Raw genomic sequence first — 23532 nt, 5'->3', positions numbered from 1 at the left:
TCTCTCTCTTCTCTCTTCGCCTCTTGGCCCTGTCCTGTCTGTCTGCTCGCGAGCAACCAAGAAGGAAGGCCATCCAAAAAAACCTCGCAAACACATGTCGACGGCAGCAGCAGGGCACGGAGGCCAGGCCTTTTCATCTGTTTTCACCGGTGAGCGTTAATTTTCTGGCCGCCACAAGACAACCTCGCATAAGTGTAAGGTCGGGGGTTAAAGGGGATATTGCTAAACTTGTGATTTTACAATTTTCCCTCGATGTGTCCGTTTCTTCCACCCCGTTAAGTGTAAGACTGTATTGTATCTATAGCGATTTCTTTATCTTCTGTATTATACTGTTTGCCTTGCAGTTTTTAGTTTTCTTATTAATAAACATTGGTTTTCCTTGTACCAATCCACTGGTCTGTCTGTCTGTCTTTGTTACCGCTCGATAAGTCCTCAGCTCAGAATCAGGAAGGGGTAAGCGATTCGCAACCGCACTGCGGGCAGGGCAGCTCAGGAAAAACATAACTGGCTGACCGATTATAAGCCCGAGAAACAGTAGTAAAAACCCTTAACACGCCGCACTGTCGGAGGGTCGGTACTGAGGGAGCGCCGCACTGTCGGAGGGTCGGTACCGAGGGAGCGCCGCACTGTCGGAGGGTCGGTACCGAGGGAGCGCCGCACTGTCGGAGGGTCGGTACTGAGGGAGCGCCGCACTGTCGGAGGGTCGGTACTGAGGGAGCGCCGCACTGTCGGAGGGTCAGTACTGAGGGAGCGCCGCACTGTCGGAGGGTCGGTACCGAGGGAGCGCCGCACTGTCGGAGGGTCGGTACTGAGGGAGCGCCGCACTGTCGGAGGGTCGGTACTGAGGGAGCGCCGCACTGTCGGAGGGTCGGTACCGAGGGAGCCCCGCACTGTCGGAGGGTCGGTACTGAGGGAGCGCCGCACTGTCGGAGGGTCGGTACCGAGGGAGCGCCGCACTGTCGGAGGGTCGGTACTGAGGGAGCGCCGCACTGTCGGAGGGTCGGTACCGAGGGAGCCCCGCACTGTCGGAGGGTCGGTACAGAGGGAGCCCCGCACTGTCGGAGGGTCGGTACCGAGGGAGCGCCGCACTGTCGGAGGGTCGGTGCCGAGGGAGCGCCGCACTGTCGGAGGGTCGGTACTGAGGGAGCGCCGCACTGTCGGAGGGTCGGTACTGAGGGAGCGCCGCACTGTCGGAGGGTCGGTACTGAGGGAGCGCTGCACTGTCGGAGGGGCCGTCTTTCGGGGACGAGATGTTAAACCGAGGGCCCCGTCTGCCCCTCTGACGTGGATGTAAAAGATCCCACGGCCCACTATTGGAAGAAGAGCAGGGGGGAGTTCTCCCCGGGGTCCTGGGCCCCGATATTTATCCCTCGACCAACATCACTAAAAAAAACCCAGATGATCTGGGTCATTTATCACATCGCTGTTTGTGGGATCTTGCTGTGCGCAAATCGGCTGCTGCGTTTCCCACATTACAACAGTGAGCACACCTCAAAAAAAGCCCTTCATTGGCCGCGAAGCTTTGGGACGTCCTGAGGTGGTGAAAGATCACCTGATCGAAATGCTTCACCGATAAGTTAATTGCGTCTGGAATTCTCTTCTGTCTTTGCCCGCAGACAAATCTTCCCGGTGTCTGTTGTTCGAGGGCCTTTCTCTGGAGCGAAACGATTTGCTCGTTGACGGAGAATTTTTAATGCACGCGGAAGCCAAAAATGAGCGGGCCCCAGTGAGATTCGAACTCACGACTCCTGAGTTTCAACAAGACCAATGCTCTAACCCCTGAGCTACAGGGCCTCCAGTGGAGGGCTCTTCGGGACATTGGAGACATCGCCCAGTTGGTGCTGGGTGTTTGAAGACTGCGACAAAAACAAGGGAGTTATGCTCAGCCTTTATTAAAACACTGGGGTGGGCCTCAGTTGGAGTATTGTGTCCCAATTCTGGGCTCCGCACTCTTTAGGAAGGATGTCCAGGGCCTTTGGACAGGGTGCGGAGGAGATTTCCCAGAATGGGACCAGTGCCTGAGGGACCTCAGTTATGTGGGAGAGAGACTGGAGAAACTGGGAATTGTTCTCCTCAGAGCAGAGAAGGTTAAGGGGAGATTTCCCAGAATGGGACCAGGGCCTGAGGGACCTCAGTTATGTGGGAGAGAGACTGGAGAAACTGGGAATTGTTCTCCTCAGAGCAGAGAAGGTTAAGGGGAGATTTCCCAGAATGGGACCAGGGGATGAGGGACCTCAGTTATGTGGGAGAGAGACTGGAGAAACTGGGAATTGTTCTCCTCAGAGCAGAGAAGGTTAAGGGGAGATTTCCCAGAATGGGACCAGGGGATGAGGGACCTCAGTTATGCGGAGAGACTGGAGAAACTGGGAATTGTTCTCCTCAGAGCAGAGAAGGTTAAGGGGAGATTTAATCGAGGGGTTTGAAATCAGGAGGGGTTTCGAGAGAGTAAATAAGGAGAGAGTGTTTCCCAGTGGGCAGGAGGGTCGGGGACCAGAGGACGCAGATTAAAGATAATCGGGGAAAGAGGGGGCGACGATCTGGAATTCGCTCCCTGAAAGGACGGTGGGAACAGATTCAATAATAACTTTCAAAAGGGGGGAATACTCGAAGGGGGAAAATTTACAGGGCGACGGGGGGGGGGAAAGAGCAGTGGGACTGAGTGGAGAATTCGTTCACAGAGCTAGCACAGGCCCGATGGGCTGAATGGCCTCCTCCTGTGCAGTATGATTCAGCAGGTCAGGCAGCATGCGTGGAGAGAGGAACAGCGTTAACGTTCCAGGTCGATGACGACTTTGAGTTCAATAAATGTCATCGTTTCGAGACGAATTATCGATTGAAAGTCCCGACTGGTTCAATTTCAGTTTGTCACCCACATCCTGACAATACAACCGCCAAAAATAAAGAGACTCGGGGTAGGGGGACAGGGGGAGGAGACATTTAGAAATCTAAAGGGAAAAGACAAGGCCACGGGGCAGCGTAGCGATTTGAGTGAAGGTAACCAGAGTGCGGCAGGAAGGGATCAAGAGTTTAACGGTGACAAGGCATCAGGGGATAACAGTGAAAAGTTAGAATTAAGGTCGCTTTATCTGAACGCGCAAAGCTTTCGTAACCTGCTCACCGATGCTCAGTTTGGGTTCCGCCAGGACCACTCGGCTCCAGATCTCATTACAGCCTTGGTCCAAACATGGACAAAGGAGCTGAATTCCAGAGGTGAGGTGAGAGTGACTGCCCTTGACATCAAGGCAGCATTTGACCGAGTGTGGCACCAAGGAGCCCCAGTAAAATTGAAGTCAATGGGAATCAGGGGGAAAACTCTCCAGCACAAAGGAAGATGGTAGTGGTTGTTGGAGGCCAATCATCTCAGCCCCAGGACATTGCTGCAGGAGTTCCTCAGGGAAGTGTCCTAGGCCCAACCATCTTCAGCTGCTTCATCAATGACCTTCCCTCCATCATAAGGTCAGAAATGGGGATGTTCGCTGATGATTGCACAGTGTTCAGTTCCATTCGCAACCCCTCAGATAATGAAGCAGTCCGAGCCCGCATGCAGCAAGACCTGGACAACATCCAGGCTTGGGCTGATAAGTGGCAAGTAACATTCGCGCCAGACAAGTGCCAGGCAATGACCATCTCCAACAAGAGAGAGTCTAACCACCTCCCCTTGACATTCAACGGCATTACCATCGCCGAATCCCCCACCATCAACATCCTGGGGGTCACCATTGACCAGAAACTTAACTGGACCAGCCATATAAATACTGTGGCTACAAGAGCAGGTCAGAGGCTGGGTATTCTGCGGCGAGTGACTCACCTCCTGACTCCCCAAAGCCTTTCCACCATCTACAAGGCACAAGTCAGGAGTGTGATGGAATACTCTCCACTTGCCTGGATGAGTGCAGCTCCAACAACATTCAAGAAGCTCGACACCATCCAGGACAAAGCAGCCCGCTTGATTGGCACCCCATCCACCACCCTAAACATTCACTCCCTTCACCACCGGCGCACTGTGGCTGCAGTGTGGACCATCCACAGGATGCACTGCAGCAACTCGCCAAGGCTTCTTCGACAGCACCTCCCAAACCTGCGACCTCTCCCACCTAGAAGGACAAGGGCAGCAGGCACATGGGAACAACACCACCTGCACGTTCCCCTCCAAGTCACACACCATCCCGACTTGGAGATATATCGGCCGTTCCTTCATCATCGCTGGGTCAAAATCCTGGAACTCCCTCCCTAACAGCACTGTGGGAGAACCTTCACCACACGGACTGCAGCGGTTCAAGAAGGCGGCTGACCACCACCTTCTCAAGGGGCAATTAGCGGATGGGCAATAAATGCCGGCCTGGCCAGCGACGCCCACATCCCATGAACGAATAAAAAAGAAGACTCTTTCCTCGAACAATATGTCATGGAACCAACCAGGGAACAGGCTATTCTAGATCTTGTCTGTGTAATGAGGCTGGGTTAATTCGTAATCTCACAGTAAGGGATCCTCTGGGGAAGAGTGATCATAATATGATAGGATTTCGCATTGAGTCCAAGAATGGCGAACTTAAGTCCGAAACAAGCCAATCACGTAGGTAGGAGGGGCAAGTTGGCTGAGGTAGATTGGGAAATTAGTTTATGGGATATGACAGTCGATAAACAATGGTGACATTTAAAGAAATATCTCATAATCCTCAACGAATATACGTTCCATTGAGAAATAAAATCTCCACGGGAACAGTGATCCATCCCTGGCTAACTAGAGAAGTTAAGGACGGTATTAGAGTAAAAGAAGAGGCTGAAAACAGATCATAAGGATGTAAAACGGAAGAGACAAGCCAATGTAAACGTGGGTCCCTTGGAGGCTGAGGCAGGAGAAATTATAACGGGGAATCAGGAAATGGCAGAGACGTTAAAGCAAATATTTTATATCTGCCTTCACAGCAGAAGTGAATATTTCTCGATGGTCAAAAGATGCAGCTGATCGATGAAGAATTTTTCAAACACCCAGACGCCAAAATTGATTAGGCCCCAGTGAGATTCGAACTCACGACCCTTGGTTTACAAGACCAATGCTCTCACCCCTGAGCTATGGGGCCTCCTGTGGAGAGCTCTTCAGGGCATTGGAGACATCGCCCAGTTGGTGCTGGGAGTTTGAAGAATGAGTTGGGGACCTGTTGGACACTCAGACGGTGTCTCATTCCCCCAGACGCTGGACTCGGTCTCCTTCAATGCTCGTCTCTCGACCCAGTTCCGTCGGGGAAATGTGGGGACTTTAACCCCCGTCGTTCTCACCGGGGAAACTGTCCCCATCGCGTCTCACTGAGTTCTACTGTCTGTTCGTTGCTGATCTGACTTCATTTCAAGTGTTGTAATTTCTTGGTCTCTCTCTCTCTCTCCATCTCTGTCTGTCTCTCTCTGTCTGTCACTCTCTTTCGCTGTCTGTCTCTGTCTCTCACCGTCTCTCTCTTGCTCTCTTCCTCTGTCTCTCTCATGCTCTCGTCCTCTGTCTCTCTCTTTCTCTGCCCCTCTCTCTCTCCGTCTCTCTCTCTCTCTCACTCTGTCTCTCTTACCCTCTCTGTTTCTCTCTTTCTCTGTCCCTCTCTGTCTCCGTCTCCGTCTCTCTCTCTCCGTCTCTCTTTCTCTCTCTGTCTCTCTCTCTCATTCTCTCACTCTGTCTCTCTTACCCTCTCTGTTTCTCTCTTTCTCTGTCCCTCTCTGTCTCCGTCTCTCTCTCTCCGTCTCTCTTTCTCTCTCTGTCTCTCTCTCTCATTCTCTCACTCTGTCTCTCTTACCCTCTCTGTTTCTCTCTTTCTCTGTCCCTCTCTGTCTCCGTCTCTCTCTCTCCGTCTCTCTTTCTCTCTCTGTCTCTCTCTCTCATTCTCTCACTCTGTCTCTCTTACCCTCTCTGTTTCTCTCTTTCTCTGTCCCTCTCTGTCTCCGTCTCTCTCTCTCCGTCTCTCTTTCTCTCTCTGTCTCTCTCTCTCATTCTCTCACTCTGTCTCTCTTACCCTCTCTGTTTCTCTCTTTCTCTGTCCCTCTCTGTCTCCGTCTCTCTCTCTCCGTCTCTCTTTCTCTCTCTGTCTCTCTCTCTCATTCTCTCACTCTGTTTCTCTTACCCTCTCTGTTTCTCTCTTTCTCTGTCCCTCTCTGTCTCCGTCTCTCTCTCTCCGTCTCTCTTTCTCTCTCTGTCTCTCTCTCTCATTCTCTCACTCTGTCTCTCTTACCCTCTCTGTTTCTCTCTTTCTCTGTCCCTCTCTGTCTCCGTCTCTCTCTCTCCGTCTCTCTTTCTCTCTCTCTCTCTCTCTCTCATTCTCTCACTCTGTCTCTCTTACCCTCTCTGTTTCTTGCTGCCACTCCTCCCTCCGGATCCGTTTGTCTGTCACTCTCTCCAGCTCATCCAAAGCTCCGAGTGCCCCCCTCCCGTATCCTAACTCGCACCGAGTCCCGTTCACCCCTCACCCCCTGTGCTCGCTGGACCCACATTGGCACCCGGTCCGGGAACGCCTCGATATTAAAATTCTCATCCTTGTTTTCAAATCCCCTCGCCCCCCTCCCTCCCCATCTCTGTAACCTCCTCCAGCCCCCTACGACCCTCCGAGATCTCTGCCCTCCTCCTCTTGTCCATCCTCCCCGATTCCCATTGCTCCACCATTGGCGGCCGTGCCTTCAGCTGCCCCGAGCTCTGGAATTCCCTCCCTAAACCTCTCCGTCTCTCTCCCTCCTCCTTTAAGACGCTCCTTAAAACCTCCCTCTTTGACCGGGCTTTTGCTCACCTGTCCCAATATCTCCTGATGGGGCTCGGTGTCAAATTCAGTCTGATTGACGCTCCTGGGAAGGGCCTTGCGACATTTTACGACGTTAAATGGGCCGTAGAAGTGAAGATTGTTATTGTTAGTTTTCAAACAAAAGCCACTGAGACCCAATAGCTCAGGGGTTAAAGCACTGACCTTATTAAACCAGACGTCACAAATTCAAATCTCACTCGTGCCTACTTAATTTTGGCTTCTGCGTTTTGAAAATTCTCCATCAATTCTCAAGGGATTCGGACCATCGACAAATTTTCACTCCTCGTTTCACAAACAGCTCGCAATTGTTTCACCTCCAGTCTCCTCTCTCTCGATCGGACCTGTTTCATATCAGGCTGCAGACTGACCAATGTATCAGAGGGCCGGTACCGAGGGAGCGCCGCACTGTCGGAGGGTCAGTACTGAGGGAGCGCCGCACTGTCGGAGGGTCAGTACTGAGGGAGCGCCGCACTGTCGGAGGGTCGGTACTGAGGGAGCGCCGCACTGTCGGAGGGTCGGTACTGAGGGAGCGCCGCACTGTCGGAGGGTCGGTACTGAGGGAGCGCCGCACTGTCGGAGGGTCGGTACTGAGGGAGCGCCGCACTGTCGGAGGGCCGGTACTGAGGGAGCGCCGCACTGTCGGAGGGCCGGTACTGAGGGAGCGCCGCACTGTCGGAGGGTCGGTACTGAGGGAGCGCCGCACTGTCGGAGGGTCGGTACTGAGGGAGCGCCGCACTGTCGGAGGGTCGGTACTGAGGGAGCGCCGCACTGTCGGAGGGTCGGTACTGAGGGAGCGCCGCACTGTCGGAGGGCCGGTACTGAGGGAGCGCCGCACTGTCGGAGGGTCGGTACTGAGGGAGCGCCGCACTGTCGGAGGGTCAGTACTGAGGGAGCGCCGCACTGTCGGAGGGTCAGTACTGAGGGAGCGCCGCACTGTCGGAGGGTCGGTACTGAGGGAGCGCCGCACTGTCGGAGGGTCAGTACTGAGGGAGCGCCACACTGTCGGAGGTGCCGTCTTTCGGGATGAGACATTAAACCGAGGCCCCGTCTGCCCCTCTCAGTTGGATGTAAAAGATCCCACGGCCCACTATTGGAAGAAGAGCAGGGGGGAGTTCTCCCCGGGGTCCTGGGCCCCGATATTTATCCCTCGAACAACATCGCTAAAAAAAAATCAGATGATCTGGGTCATTTATCACATCGCTGTTTGTGGGATCTTGCTGTGCGCAAATCGGCTGCTGCGTTTCCCACATTACAACAGTGAGCACACTTCAAAAAAAAAGTCCTTCATTGGCCGTGAAGCTTTGGGACGTCCGGAGGTGGTGAAAGGGGCTGGAGAGAGATGGGGAGTGAGTCCTTTTCCAGAGGGAAGGCACTGACCATGGAGCAACACAGACACGAATAAGGCAGCTTCAATCCCAGAACACAGGCTGGATAATCCGATCTGATTCTCCCTCGCGGATCCTCAGAGCTGTCTTACTCCAACAGTCAACCGACAGATGGCAGAGATCAGCAGTGGAATGATACGCTCTGTGGGTTTATATATATTAATATCACCGTGCTCTCTCTGCACTCTGTGTGTTTATATATATTAATATCACAGTGCTCTCTCTGCACTCTGTGTGTTTATATATATTAATATCACAGTGCTCTCTCTGCACTCTGTGTGTTTATATATATTAATATCACAGTGCTCTCTCTGCACTCTGTGTGTTTATATATATTAATATCACAGTGCTCTCTCTGCACTCTGTGTGTTTATATATATTAATATCACAGTGCTCTCTCTGCACTCTGTGTGTTTATATATATTAATATCACTGCTCTCTCTGCACTCTGTGTGTTTATATATATTAATATCACAGTGCTCTCTCTGCACTCTGTGTGTTTATATATATTAATATCACAGTGCTCTCTCTGCACTCTGTGTGTTTATATATATTAATATCACAGTGCTCTCTCTGCACTCTGTGTGTTTATATATATTAATATCACAGTGCTCTCTCTGCACTCTGTGTGTTTATAATATATTAATATCACAGTGCTCTCTCTGCACTCTGTGTGTTTATATATATTAATATCACAGTGCTCTCTCTGCACTCTGTGTTTAATAACACAGGCTCTCTCTGCACTCTGTGTGTTTATATATATTAATATCACAGTGCTCTCTCTGCACTCTGTGTGTTTATATATATTAATATCACAGTGCTCTCTCTGCACTCTGTGTGTTTATATATATTAATATCACAGTGCTCTCTCTGCACTCTGTGTGTTTATATATATTAATATCACAGTGCTCTCTCTTCACTTCTGTGTGTTAATATATTAATATCACAGTGCTCTCTCTGCACTCTGTGTGTTTATATATATTAATATCCAGTGCTCTCTCTGCACTCTGTGTGTTTATATATATTAATATCACCGTGCTCTCTCTGCACTCTGTGTGTTTATATATATTAATATCACCGTGCTCTCTCTGCACTCTGTGTGTTTATATATATTAATATCACAGTGCTCTCTCTGCACTCTGTGTGTTTATATATATTAATATCACAGTGCTCTCTCTGCACTCTGTGTGTTTATATATATTAATATCACAGTGCTCTCTCTGCACTCTGTGTGTTTTATATATATTAATATCACCGTGCTCTCTCTGCACTCTGTGTGTTTATATATATTAATATCACAGTGCTCTCTCTGCACTCTGTGTGTTTATATATATTAATATCACAGTGCTCTCTCTGCACTCTGTGTGTTTATATATATTAATATCACAGTGCTCTCTCTGCACTCTGTGTGTTTATATATATTATATCACAGTGCACTGTCTGCACTCTGTGTGTTTTATATATATTAATATCACAGTGCTCTCTCCTGCACTCTGTGTGTTTATATATATTAATATCACGTGCTCTCTCTGCACTCTGTGTGTTTATATATATTAATATCACAGTGCACTGTCTGCACTCTGTGTGTTTATATATATTAATATCACAGTGCTCCTCTCTGCACTCTGTGTGTTTATATATCTTTTAATATCACAGTGCACTCTCTGCACTCTGTGTGTTTATATATATTAATATCACAGTGCACTCTCTGCACTCTGTGTGTTTATATATATTAATATCACAGTGCTCTCTCTGCACTCTGTGTGTTTATATATATTAATATCACAGTGCTCTCTCTGCACTCTGTGTGTTTATATATATTAATATCACAGTGCACTCTCTGCACTCTGTGTGTTTATATATATTAATATCACAGGTGCTCTCTCTGCACCTCTGTGTGTTTATATATATTAATGTCACAGTGCACTGTCTGCACTCTGTGTGTTTATATATATTAATATCACAGTGCACTCTCTGCACTCTGTGTGTTTATATATATTAATATCACAGTGCACTGTCTGCACTCTGTGTGTTTATATAATTAATATCACAGTGCTCTCTCTGCACTCTGTGTGTTTATATATATTAATATCACAGTGCACTGTCTGCACTCTGTGTGTTTATATATATTAATATCACAGTGCTCTCCTCTGCACTCTGTGTGTTTATATATATTAATATCACAGTGCACTGTCTGCACTCTGTTGTGTTTATATATATTAATATCACAGTGCTCTCTCTGCACTCTGTGTGTTTATATATATTAATATCACAGTGCTCTCTCTGCACTCTGTGTGTTTATATATATTAATATCACAGTGCTCTCTCTGCACTCTGTGTGTTTATATATATTAATATCACAGTGCACTCTCTGCACTCTGTGTGTTTATATATATTAATATCACCGTGCTCTCTCTGCACTCTGTGTGTTTATATATATTAATATCACAGTGCTCTCTCTGCACTCTGTGTGTTTATATATATTAATATCACAGTGCTCTCTCTGCACTCTGTGTGTTTATATATATTAATATCACAGTGCTCTCTCTGCACTCTGTGTGTTTATATATATTAATATCACCGTGCTCTCTCTGCACTCTGTGTGTTTATATATATTAATATCACAGTGCTCTCTCTGCACTCTGTGTGTTTATATATATTAATATCACCGTGCACTGCCTGCACTCTGTGTGTTTATATATATTAATATCACAGTGCTCTCTCTGCACTCTGTGTGTTTATATATATTAATATCACAGTGCTCTCTCTGCACTCTGTGTGTTTATATATATTAATATCACAGTGCTCTCTCTGCACTCTGTGTGTTTATATAATTAATATCACCGTGCACTGCCTGCACTCTGTGTGTTTATATATATTAATATCACAGTGCTCTCTCTGCACTCTGTGTGTTTATATATATTAATATCACAGTGCTCTCTCTGCACTCTGTGTGTTTTATATATTAATATCACAGTGCTCTCTCTGCACTCTGTGTGTTTATATATATTAATATCACCGTGCACTGCCTGCACTCTGTGTGTTTATATATATTAATATCACAGTGCTCTCTCTGCACTCTGTGTGTTTATATATATTAATATCACCGTGCACTGCCTGCACTCTGTGTGTTTATATATATTAATATCACAGTGCTCTCTCTGCACTCTGTGTGTTTATATATATTAATATCACAGTGCTCTCTCTGCACTCTGTGTGTTTATATATATTAATATCACAGTGCACTCTCTGCACTCTGTGTGTTTATATATATTAATATCACAGTGCACTCTCTGCACTCTGTGTGTTTTATATATATTAATATCACAGTGCACTGTCTGCACTCTGTGTGTTTATATATATTAATATCACAGTGCTCTCTCTGCACTCTGTGTGTTTATATATATTAATATCACAGTGCACTGTCTGCACTCTGTGTGTTTATATATATTAATATCACAGTGCTCTCTCTGCACTCTGTGTGTTTATATATATTAATATCACAGTGCACTGTCTGCACTCTGTGTGTTATATATATTTAATATGCACAGTGCTCTCTCTGCACTCTGTGTGTTTATATATATTAATATCACAGTGCTCTCTCTGCACTCTGTGTGTTTATATATATTAATATCACAGTGCTCTCTCTGCACTCTGTGTGTTTATATATATTAATAACACCGTGCTCTCTCTGCACTCTGTGTGTTTATATATATTAATATCACAGTGCACTCTCTGCACTCTGTGTGTTTATATATATTAATATCACAGTGCTCTCTCTGCACTCTGTGTGTTTATATATATTAATATCACAGTGCTCTCTCTGCACTCTGTGTGTTTATATATATTAATATCACCGTGCACTTGTCTGCACTCTGTGTGTTTATATATATTAATATCACAGTGCTCTCTCTGCACTCTGTGTGTTTATATATATTAATATCACAGTGCACTCTCTGCATTCTATGTGTTTATATATATTAATATCACCGTGCTCTCTCTGCACTCTGTGTGTTTATATATATTAATATCACAGTGCTCTCTCTGCACTCTGTGTGTTATATATATTAATATCACCGTGCACTGTCTGCACTCTGTGTGTTTATATATATTAATATCACAGTGCTCTCTCTGCACTCTGTGTGTTTATATATATTAATATCACAGTGCACTCTCTGCACTCTGTGTGTTTATATATATTAATATCACAGTGCTCTCTCTGCACTCTGTGTGTTTATATATATTAATCTCACAGTGCACTGTCTGCACTCTGTGTGTTTATATATATTAATATCACAGTGCACTCTCTGCACTCTGTGTGTTTATATATATTAATATCACAGTGCACTGTCTGCACTCTGTGTGTTTATATATATTAATATCACAGTGCTCTCTCTGCACTCTGTGTGTTTATATATATTAATATCACAGTGCACTGTCTGCACTCTGTGTGTTTATATATATTAATATCACAGTGCTCTCTCTGCACTCTGTGTGTTTATATATATTAATATCACAGTGCTCTTCTCTGCACTCTGTGTGTTTATATATATTAATATCACAGTGCACTGTCTGCACTCTGTGTGTTTATATATATTAATATCACAGTGCTCTCTCTGCACTCTGTGTGTTTATATATATTAATATCACAGTGCTCTCTCTGCACTCTGTGTGTTTATATATATTAATATCACAGTGCTCTCTCTGCACTCTGTGTGTTTATATATATTAATATCACAGTGCAACTGTCTGCACTCTGTGTGTTTATATATATTAATATCACAGTGCTCTCTCTGCACTCTGTGTGTTTATATATATTAATATCACAGTGCTCTCTGCCTGCACTCTGTGTGTTTATATATATTAATATCACAGTGCTCTCTCTGCACTCTGTGTGTTTATATATTATTTAATATCACAGTGCACTGTCTGCACTCTGTGTGTTTATATATATTAATATCACAGTGCTCTCTCTGCACTCTGTGTGTTTATATATATTAATATCACAGTGCACTCTCTGCACTCTGTGTGTTTATATATATTAATATCACAGTGCTCTCTCTGCACTCTGTGTGTTTATATATATTAATATCCACCGTGCACTGTCGGCACTCTGTGTGTTTATATATATTAATATCACAGTGCTCTCTCTGCACTCTGTGTGTTTATATATTAATATCATCAGTGCACTCTGCATTCTATGTGTTTATATATATTAATATCACCGTGCTCTCTCTGCACTCTGTGTGTTTATATATATTAATATCACAGTGCTCTCTCTGCACTCTGTGTGTTTATATATATTAATATCACCGTGCACTGTCTGCACTCTGTGTGTTTATATATATTAATATCACAGTGCTCTCTCTGCACTCTGTGTGTTTATATATATTAATATCACAGCGCTCTCTCTGCACTCTGTGTGTTTATATATATTAATATCACAGTGCTCTCTCTGCACTCTGGTGTGTTTATATATATTATATCACAGTGCACTGTCTGCCACTCTGTGTGTTTATATATATTAATATCACAGTGCACTCTCTGCACTCTGTGTGTTTATATATATTAATATCACAGTGCACTGTCTGCACTCTGTGTGTTTATATATATTAATATCACAGTGCTCTCTCTGCACTCTGTGTGTTATATATATTAATATCACAGTGCACTGTCTGCACTCTGTGTGTTTATATATATTAATATCACAGTGCTCTCTCTGCACTCTGTGTGTTTATATATATTAATATCACAGTGCTCTCTCTGCACTCTGTGTGTTTATATATATTAATATCACAGTGCACTGTCTGCACTCTGTGTGTATATATATATTAATATCACAGTGCTCTCTCTGCACTCTGTGTGTTTATATATATTAATATCACAGTGCTCTCTCTGCACTCTGTGTGTTTATATATATTAATATCACAGTGCTCTCTCTGCACTCTGTGTGTTTATATATATTAATATCACAGTGCACTGTCTGCACTCTGTGTGTTTATATATATTAATATCACAGTGCTCTCTCTGCACTCTGTGTGTTTATATATATTAATATCACAGTGCTCTCTCTGCACTCTGTGTGTTTATAATATTAATATCACAGTGCTCTCTCTGCACTCTGTGTGTTTATATATATTAATATCACAGTGCACTGTCTGCACTCTGTGTGTTTATATATATTAATATCACAGTGCTCTCTCTGCACTCTGTGTGTTTATATATATTAATATCACAGTGCTCTCTCTGCACTCTGTGTGTTTATATATATTAATATCACAGTGCTCTCTCTGCACTCCTGTGTGTTTATATATATTAATATCCACAGTGCACTGTCTGCACTCTGTGTGTTTATATATATTTAATATCACAGTGCACTCTCTGCACTCTGTGTGTTTATATATATTAATATCACAGTGCACTGTCTGCACTCTGTGTGTTTATATATATTAATATCACATGCTCTCTCTTCACTCTGTGTGTTTATATATATTAATATCACAGTGCACTGTCTGCACTCTGTGTGTTTATATATATTAATATCACAGTGCTCTCTCTGCACTCTGTGTGTTTATATATATTAATATCACAGTGCACTCTCTGCAACTCTGTGTGTTTTATATATTATATCACAGTGCTCTCTCTGCATCTGTGTGTTATATATATTAATATCACAGTGCGTAACGGGTCTCTGCACTCTGTGTGTTTATATATTAATATCACAGTGCTCTCTCTGCACTCTGTTGTGTTTCTTATATTATTAATAACACCGTGCTCCTACACTCTGTGTGTTTATATATATTAATATCACAGTGCACTCTCTGCACTCTGTGTGTTTATATATATTAATATCACAGTGCTCTCTCTGCACTCTGTGTGTTTATATATATTAATATCACAGTGCTCTCTCTGCACTCTGTGTGTTTATATATATTAATATCACCGTGCACTGTCTGCACTCTGTGTGTTTATATATATTAATATCACAGTGCTCTCTCTGCACTCTGTGTGTTTATATATATTAATATCACCGTGCTCTCTCTGCACTCTGTGTGTTTATATATATTAATATCACAGTGCTCTCTCTGCACTCTGTGTGTTTATATATATTAATATCACAGTGCTCTCTCTGCACTCTGTGTGTTTATATATATTAATATCACAGTGCTCTCTCTGCACTCTGTGTGTTTATATATATTAATATCACCGTGCACTGTCTGCACTCTGTGTGTTTATATATATTAATATCACAGTGCTCTCTCTGCACTCTGTGTGTTTATATATATTAATATCACAGTGCACTCTCTGCATTCTATGTGTTTATATATATTAATATCACCGTGCTCTCTCTGCACTCTGTGTGTTTATATATATTAATATCACAGTGCTCTCTCTGCACTCTGTGTGTTTATATATATTAATATCACCGTGCACTGTCTGCACTCTGTGTGTTTATATATATTAATATCACAGTGCTCTCTCTGCACTCTGTGTGTTTATATATATTAATATCACAGTGCACTCTCTGCACTCTGTGTGTTTATATATATTAATATCACAGTGCTCTCTCTGCACTCTGTGTGTTTATATATATTAATATCACAGTGCACTGTCTGCACTCTGTGTGTTTATATATATTAATATCACAGTGCACTCTCTGCACTCTGTGTGTTTATATATATTAATATCACAGTGCACTGTCTGCACTCTGTGTGTTTATATATATTAATATCACAGTGCTCTCTCTGCACTCTGTGTGTTTATATATATTAATATCACAGTGCACTGTCTGCACTCTGTGTGTTTATATATATTAATATCACAGTGCTCTCTCTGCACTCTGTGTGTTTATATATATTAATATCACAGTGCTCTCTCTGCACTCTGTGTGTTTATATATATTAATATCACAGTGCACTGTCTGCACTCTGTGTGTTTATATATATTAATATCACAGTGCTCTCTCTGCACTCTGTGTGTTTATATATATTAATATCACAGTGCTCTCTCTGCACTCTGTGTGTTTATATATATTAATATCACAGTGCTCTCTCTGCACTCTGTGTGTTTATATATATTAATATCACAGTGCACTGTCTGCACTCTGTGTGTTTATATATATTAATATCACAGTGCTCTCTCTGCACTCTGTGTGTTTATATATATTAATATCACAGTGCTCTCTCTGCACTCTGTGTGTTTATATGTATTAATATCACAGTGCTCTCTCTGCACTCTGTGTGTTTATATATATTAATATCACAGTGCACTGTCTGCACTCTGTGTGTTTATATATATTAATATCACAGTGCTCTCTCTGCACTCTGTGTGTTTATATATATTAATATCACAGTGCTCTCTCTGCACTCTGTGTGTTTATATATATTAATATCACAGTGCACTCTCTCCACTCTGTGTGTTTATATATATTAATATCACAGTGCACTGTCTGCACTCTGTGTGTTTATATATATTAATATCACAGTGCACTGTCTGCACTCTGTGTGTTTATATATATTAATATCACAGTGCTCTCTCTGCACTCTGTGTGTTTATATATATTAATATCACAGTGCACTGTCTGCACTCTGTGTGTTTATATATATTAATATCACAGTGCACTCTCTGCACTCTGTGTGTTTATATATATTAATATCACAGTGCACTGTCTGCACTCTGTGTGTTTATATATATTAATATCACAGTGCTCTCTCTGCACTCTGTGTGTTTATATATATTAATATCACAGTGCACTGTCTGCACTCTGTGTGTTTATATATATTAATATCACAGTGCTCTCTCTGCACTCTGTGTGTTTATATATATTAATATCACAGTGCACTGTCTGCACTCTGTGTGTTTATATATATTAATATCACAGTGCTCTCTCTGCACTCTGTGTGTTTATATATATTAATATCACAGTGCTCTCTCTGCACTCTGTGTGTTTATATATATTAATATCACAGTGCTCTCTCTGCACTCTGTGTGTTTATATATATTAATAACACCGTGCTCTCTCTGCACTCTGTGTGTTTATATATATTAATATCACAGTGCACTCTCTGCACTCTGTGTGTTTATATATATTAATATCACAGTGCTCTCTCTGCACTCTGTGTGTTTATATATATTAATATCACAGTGCTCTCTCTGCACTCTGTGTGTTTATATATATTAATATCACCGTGCACTGTCTGCACTCTGTGTGTTTATATATATTAATATCACAGTGCTCTCTCTGCACTCTGTGTGTTTATATATATTAATATCACCGTGCTCTCTCTGCACTCTGTGTGTTTATATATATTAATATCACAGTGCTCTCTCTGCACTCTGTGTGTTTATATATATTAATATCACAGTGCTCTCTCTGCACTCTGTGTGTTTATATATATTAATATCACAGTGCTCTCTCTGCACTCTGTGTGTTTATATATATTAATATCACCGTGCACTGTCTGCACTCTGTGTGTTTATATATATTAATATCACAGTGCTCTCTCTGCACTCTGTGTGTTTATATATATTAATATCACAGTGCACTCTCTGCATTCTATGTGTTTATATATATTAATATCACCGTGCTCTCTCTGCACTCTGTGTGTTTATATATATTAATATCACAGTGCTCTCTCTGCACTCTGTGTGTTTATATATATTAATATCACCGTGCACTGTCTGCACTCTGTGTGTTTATATATATTAATATCACAGTGCTCTCTCTGCACTCTGTGTGTTTATATATATTAATATCACAGTGCACTCTCTGCACTCTGTGTGTTTATATATATTAATATCACAGTGCTCTCTCTGCACTCTGTGTGTTTATATATATTAATATCACAGTGCACTGTCTGCACTCTGTGTGTTTATATATATTAATATCACAGTGCACTCTCTGCACTCTGTGTGTTTATATATATTAATATCACAGTGCACTGTCTGCACTCTGTGTGTTTATATATATTAATATCACAGTGCTCTCTCTGCACTCTGTGTGTTTATATATATTAATATCACAGTGCACTCTCTGCACTCTGTGTGTTTATATATATTAATATCACAGTGCTCTCTCTGCACTCTGTGTGTTTATATATATTAATATCACAGTGCACTGTCTGCACTCTGTGTGTTTATATATATTAATATCACAGTGCACTCTCTGCACTCTGTGTGTTTATATATATTAATATCACAGTGCACTGTCTGCACTCTGTGTGTTTATATATATTAATATCACAGTGCTCTCTCTGCACTCTGTGTGTTTATATATATTAATATCACAGTGCACTGTCTGCACTCTGTGTGTTTATATATATTAATATCACAGTGCTCTCTCTGCACTCTGTGTGTTTATATATATTAATATCACAGTGCTCTCTCTGCACTCTGTGTGTTTATATATATTAATATCACAGTGCACTGTCTGCACTCTGTGTGTTTATATATATTAATATCACAGTGCTCTCTCTGCACTCTGTGTGTTTATATATATTAATATCACAGTGCTCTCTCTGCACTCTGTGTGTTTATATATATTAATATCACAGTGCTCTCTCTGCACTCTGTGTGTTTATATATATTAATATCACAGTGCACTGTCTGCACTCTGTGTGTTTATATATATTAATATCACAGTGCTCTCTCTGCACTCTGTGTGTTTATATATATTAATATCACAGTGCTCTCTCTGCACTCTGTGTGTTTATATGTATTAATATCACAGTGCTCTCTCTGCACTCTGTGTGTTTATATATATTAATATCACAGTGCACTGTCTGCACTCTGTGTGTTTATATATATTAATATCACAGTGCTCTCTCTGCACTCTGTGTGTTTATATATATTAATATCACAGTGCTCTCTCTGCACTCTGTGTGTTTATATATATTAATATCACAGTGCACTCTCTCCACTCTGTGTGTTTATATATATTAATATCACAGTGCACTGTCTGCACTCTGTGTGTTTATATATATTAATATCACAGTGCACTGTCTGCACTCTGTGTGTTTATATATATTAATATCACAGTGCTCTCTCTGCACTCTGTGTGTTTATATATATTAATATCACAGTGCACTGTCTGCACTCTGTGTGTTTATATATCTTAATATCACAGTGCTCTCTCTGCACTCTGTGTGTTTATATATATTAATATCACAGTGCTCTCTCTGCACTCTGTGTGTTTATATATATTAATATCACAGTGCACTGTCTGCACTCTGTGTGTTTATATATATTAATATCACAGTGCTCTCTCTGCACTCTGTGTGTTTATATATATTAATATCACAGTGCACTGTCTGCACTCTGTGTGTTTATATATATTAATATCACAGTGCTCTCTCTGCACTCTGTGTGTTTATATATATTAATATCACAGTGCACTCTCTGCACTCTGTGTGTTTATATATATATTAATATCACAGTGCTCTCTCTGCACTCTGTGTGTTTATATATATATTAATATCACAGTGCTCTCTCTGCACTCTGTGTGTTTATATATATTAATATCACAGTGCTCTCTCTGCACTCTGTGTGTTTATATATATATTAATATCACAGTGCTCTCTCTGCACTCTGTGTGTTTATATATATTAATATCACAGTGCTCTCTCTGCACTCTGTGTGTTTATATATATTAATATCACAGTGCTCTCTCTGCACTCTGTGTGTTTATATATATATTAATATCACAGTGCTCTCTCTGCACTCTGTGTGTTTATATATATATTAATATCACAGTGCTCTCTCTGCACTCTGTGTGTTTATATATATTAATATCACAGTGCACTGTCTGCACTCTGTGTGTTTATATATATTAATATCACAGTGCTCTCTCTGCACTCTGTGTGTTTATATATATTAATATCACAGTGCTCTCTCTGCACTCTGTGTGTTTATATATATATTAATATCACAGTGCTCTCTCTGCACTCTGTGTGTTTATATATATTAATATCACAGTGCTCTCTCTGCACTCTGTGTGTTTATATATATTAATATCACAGTGCTCTCTCTGCACTCTGTGTGTTTATATATATTAATATCACAGTGCACTCTCTGCACTCTGTGTGTTTATATATATTAATATCACAGTGCACTGTCTGCACTCTGTGTGTTTATATATATTAATATCACAGTGCACTCTCTGCACTCTGTGTGTTTATATATATTAATATCACAGTGCACTGTTTGCACTCTGTGTGTTTATATATATAAATATCACAGTGCTCTCTCTGCACTCTGTGTGTTTATATATATTAATATCACATTGCACTGTCTGCACTCTGTGTGTTTATATATATTAATATCACAGTGCTCTCTCTGCACTCTGTGTGTTTATATATATTAATATCACAGTGCTCTCTCTGCACTCTGTGTGTTTATATATATTAATATCACAGTGCTCTCTCTGCACTCTGTGTGTTTATATATATTAATATCACAGTGCTCTCTCTGCACTCTGTGTGTTTATATATATTAATATCACAGTGCTCTCTCTGCACTCTGTGTGTTTATATATATTAATATCACAGTGCTCTCTCTGCACTCTGTGTGTTTATATATATTAATATCACAGTGCACTGTCTGCACTCTGTGTGTTTATATATATTAATATCACAGTGCTCTCTCTGCACTCTGTGTGTTTATTTTTATTAATATCACAGTGCTCTCTCTGCACTCTGTGTGTTTATATATATTAATATCACAGTGCACTGTCTGCACTCTGTGTGTTCATATATATTAATATCACAGTGCTCTCTCTGCACTCTGTGTGTTTATATATATTAATATCACCGTGCACTGTCTGCACTCTGTGTGTTTATATATATTAATATCACAGTGCTCTCTCTGCACGCTGTGTGTTTATATATATTAATATCACAGTGCACTGTCTGCACTCTGTGTGTTTATATATATTAATATCACAGTGCACTGTCTGCACTCTGTGTGTTTATATATATTAATATCACAGTGCTCTCTCTGCACTCTGTGTGTTTATATATATTAATATCACAGTGCTCTCTCTGCACTCTGTGTGTTTATATATATTAATATCACAGTGCACTGTCTGCACTCTGTGTGTTTATATATATTAATATCACAGTGCTCTCTCTGCACTCTGTGTGTTTATATATATTAATATCACAGTGCTCTCTCTGCACTCTGTGTGTTTATATATATTAATATCACAGTGCTCTCTCTGCACTCTGTGTGTTTATATATATTAATATCACGGTGCTCTCTCTGCACTCTGTGTGTTTATATATATTAATATCACAGTGCTCTCTCTGCACTCTGTGTGTTTATATATATTAATATCACAGTGCTCTCTCTGCACTCTGTGTGTTTATATATATTAATATCACGGTGCTCTCTCTGCACTCTGTGTGTTTATATATATTAATATCACAGTGCTCTCTCTGCACTCTGTGTGTTTATATATCTTAATATCACGGTGCACTCTCTGCACTCTGTGTGTTTATATATATTAATATCACAGTGCTCTCTCTGCACTCTGTGTGTTTATATATATTAATATCACAGTGCACTCTCTGCACTCTGTGTGTTTATATATATTAATATCACAGTGCTCTCTCTGCACTCTGTGTGTTTATATATATTAATATCACAGTGCACTCTCTGCACTCTGTGTGTTTATATATATTAATATCACAGTGCTCTCTCTGCACTCTGTGTGTTTATATATATTAATATCACAGTGCTCTCTCTGCACTCTGTGTGTTTATATATATTAATATCACAGTGCTCTCTCTGCACTCTGTGTGTTTATATATATTAATATCACAGTGCACTGTCTGCACTCTGTGTGTTTATATATATTAATATCACAGTGCTCTCTCTGCACTCTGTGTGTTTATATATATTAATATCACAGTGCTCTCTCTGCACTCTGTGTGTTTATATATATTAATATCACAGTGCACTCTCTGCTCTCTGTGTGTTTATATATATTAATATCACAGTGCTCTCTCTGCACTCTGTGTGTTTATATATATTAATATCACAGTGCTCTCTCTGCACTCTGTGTGTTTATATATATTAATATCACAGTGCACTCTCTGCACTCTGTGTGTTTATATATATTAATATCACAGTGCTCTCTCTGCACTCTGTGTGTTTATATATATTAATATCACAGTGCTCTCTCTGCACTCTGTGTGTTTATATATCTTAATATCACGGTGCACTCTCTGCACTCTGTGTGTTTATATATATTAATATCACAGTGCACTCTCTGCACTCTGTGTGTTTATATATATTAATATCACAGTGCTCTCTCTGCACTCTGTGTGTTTATATATATTAATATCACAGTGCACTGTCTGCACTCTGTGTGTTTATATATATTAATATCACAGTGCTCTCTCTGCACTCTGTGTGTTTATATATATTAATATCACAGTGCTCTCTCTGCACTCTGTGTGTTTATATATATTAATATCACAGTGCACTCTCTGCACTCTGTGTGTTTATATATATTAATATCACAGTGCTCTCTCTGCACTCTGTGTGTTTATATATATTAATATCACAGTGCACTCTCTGCACTCTGTGTGTTTATATATATTAATATCACAGTGCTCTCTCTGCACTCTGTGTGTTTATATATATTAATATCGCAGTGCTCTCTCTGCACTCTGTGTGTTTATATATATTAATATCACAGTGCTCTCTCTGCACTCTGTGTGTTTATATATATTAATATCACAGTGCACTGTCTGCACTCTGTGTGTTTATATATATTAATATCACAGTGCTCTCTCTGCACTCTGTGTGTTTATATATATTAATATCACAGTGCTCTCTCTGCACTCTGTGTGTTTATATATATTAATATCACAGTGCTCTCTCTGCACTCTGTGTGTTTATATATATTAATATCACAGTGCACTCTCTGCTCTCTGTGTGTTTATATATATTAATATCACAGTGCTCTCTCTGCACTCTGTGTGTTTATATATATTAATATCACAGTGCTCTCTCTGCACTCTGTGTGTTTATATATATTAATATCACAGTGCACTCTCTGCACTCTGTGTGTTTATATATATTAATATCACAGTGCTCTCTCTGCACTCTGTGTGTTTATATATATTAATATCACAGTGCTCTCTCTGCACTCTGTGTGTTTATATATCTTAATATCACGGTGCACTCTCTGCACTCTGTGTGTTTATATATATTAATATCACAGTGCACTCTCTGCACTCTGTGTGTTTATATATATTAATATCACAGTGCTCTCTCTGCACTCTGTGTGTTTATATATATTAATATCACAGTGCACTGTCTGCACTCTGTGTGTTTATATATATTAATATCACAGTGCACTGTCTGCACTA

General features: G+C 41.2%; 1 non-coding gene across 1 annotated transcript; it reads right to left on the bottom strand.

The window, feature by feature from the left end:
- Positions 1-5008: 5008 nt before the first annotated feature.
- trnat-ugu (transfer RNA threonine (anticodon UGU)) lies at positions 5009-5081 on the bottom strand. The gene has a single exon. It is a non-coding gene; the product is annotated as a tRNA-Thr (tRNA).
- Positions 5082-23532: the final 18451 nt, after the last annotated feature.

This window comes from Heptranchias perlo, unplaced genomic scaffold, assembly GCF_035084215.1.
Source record: "Heptranchias perlo isolate sHepPer1 unplaced genomic scaffold, sHepPer1.hap1 HAP1_SCAFFOLD_379, whole genome shotgun sequence".
Taxonomy (NCBI): domain Eukaryota; kingdom Metazoa; phylum Chordata; class Chondrichthyes; order Hexanchiformes; family Hexanchidae; genus Heptranchias; species Heptranchias perlo.
The sequence above is the reverse complement of the archived record's forward strand: the minus strand, read 5'-3'. Positions and strand labels throughout refer to the sequence as shown.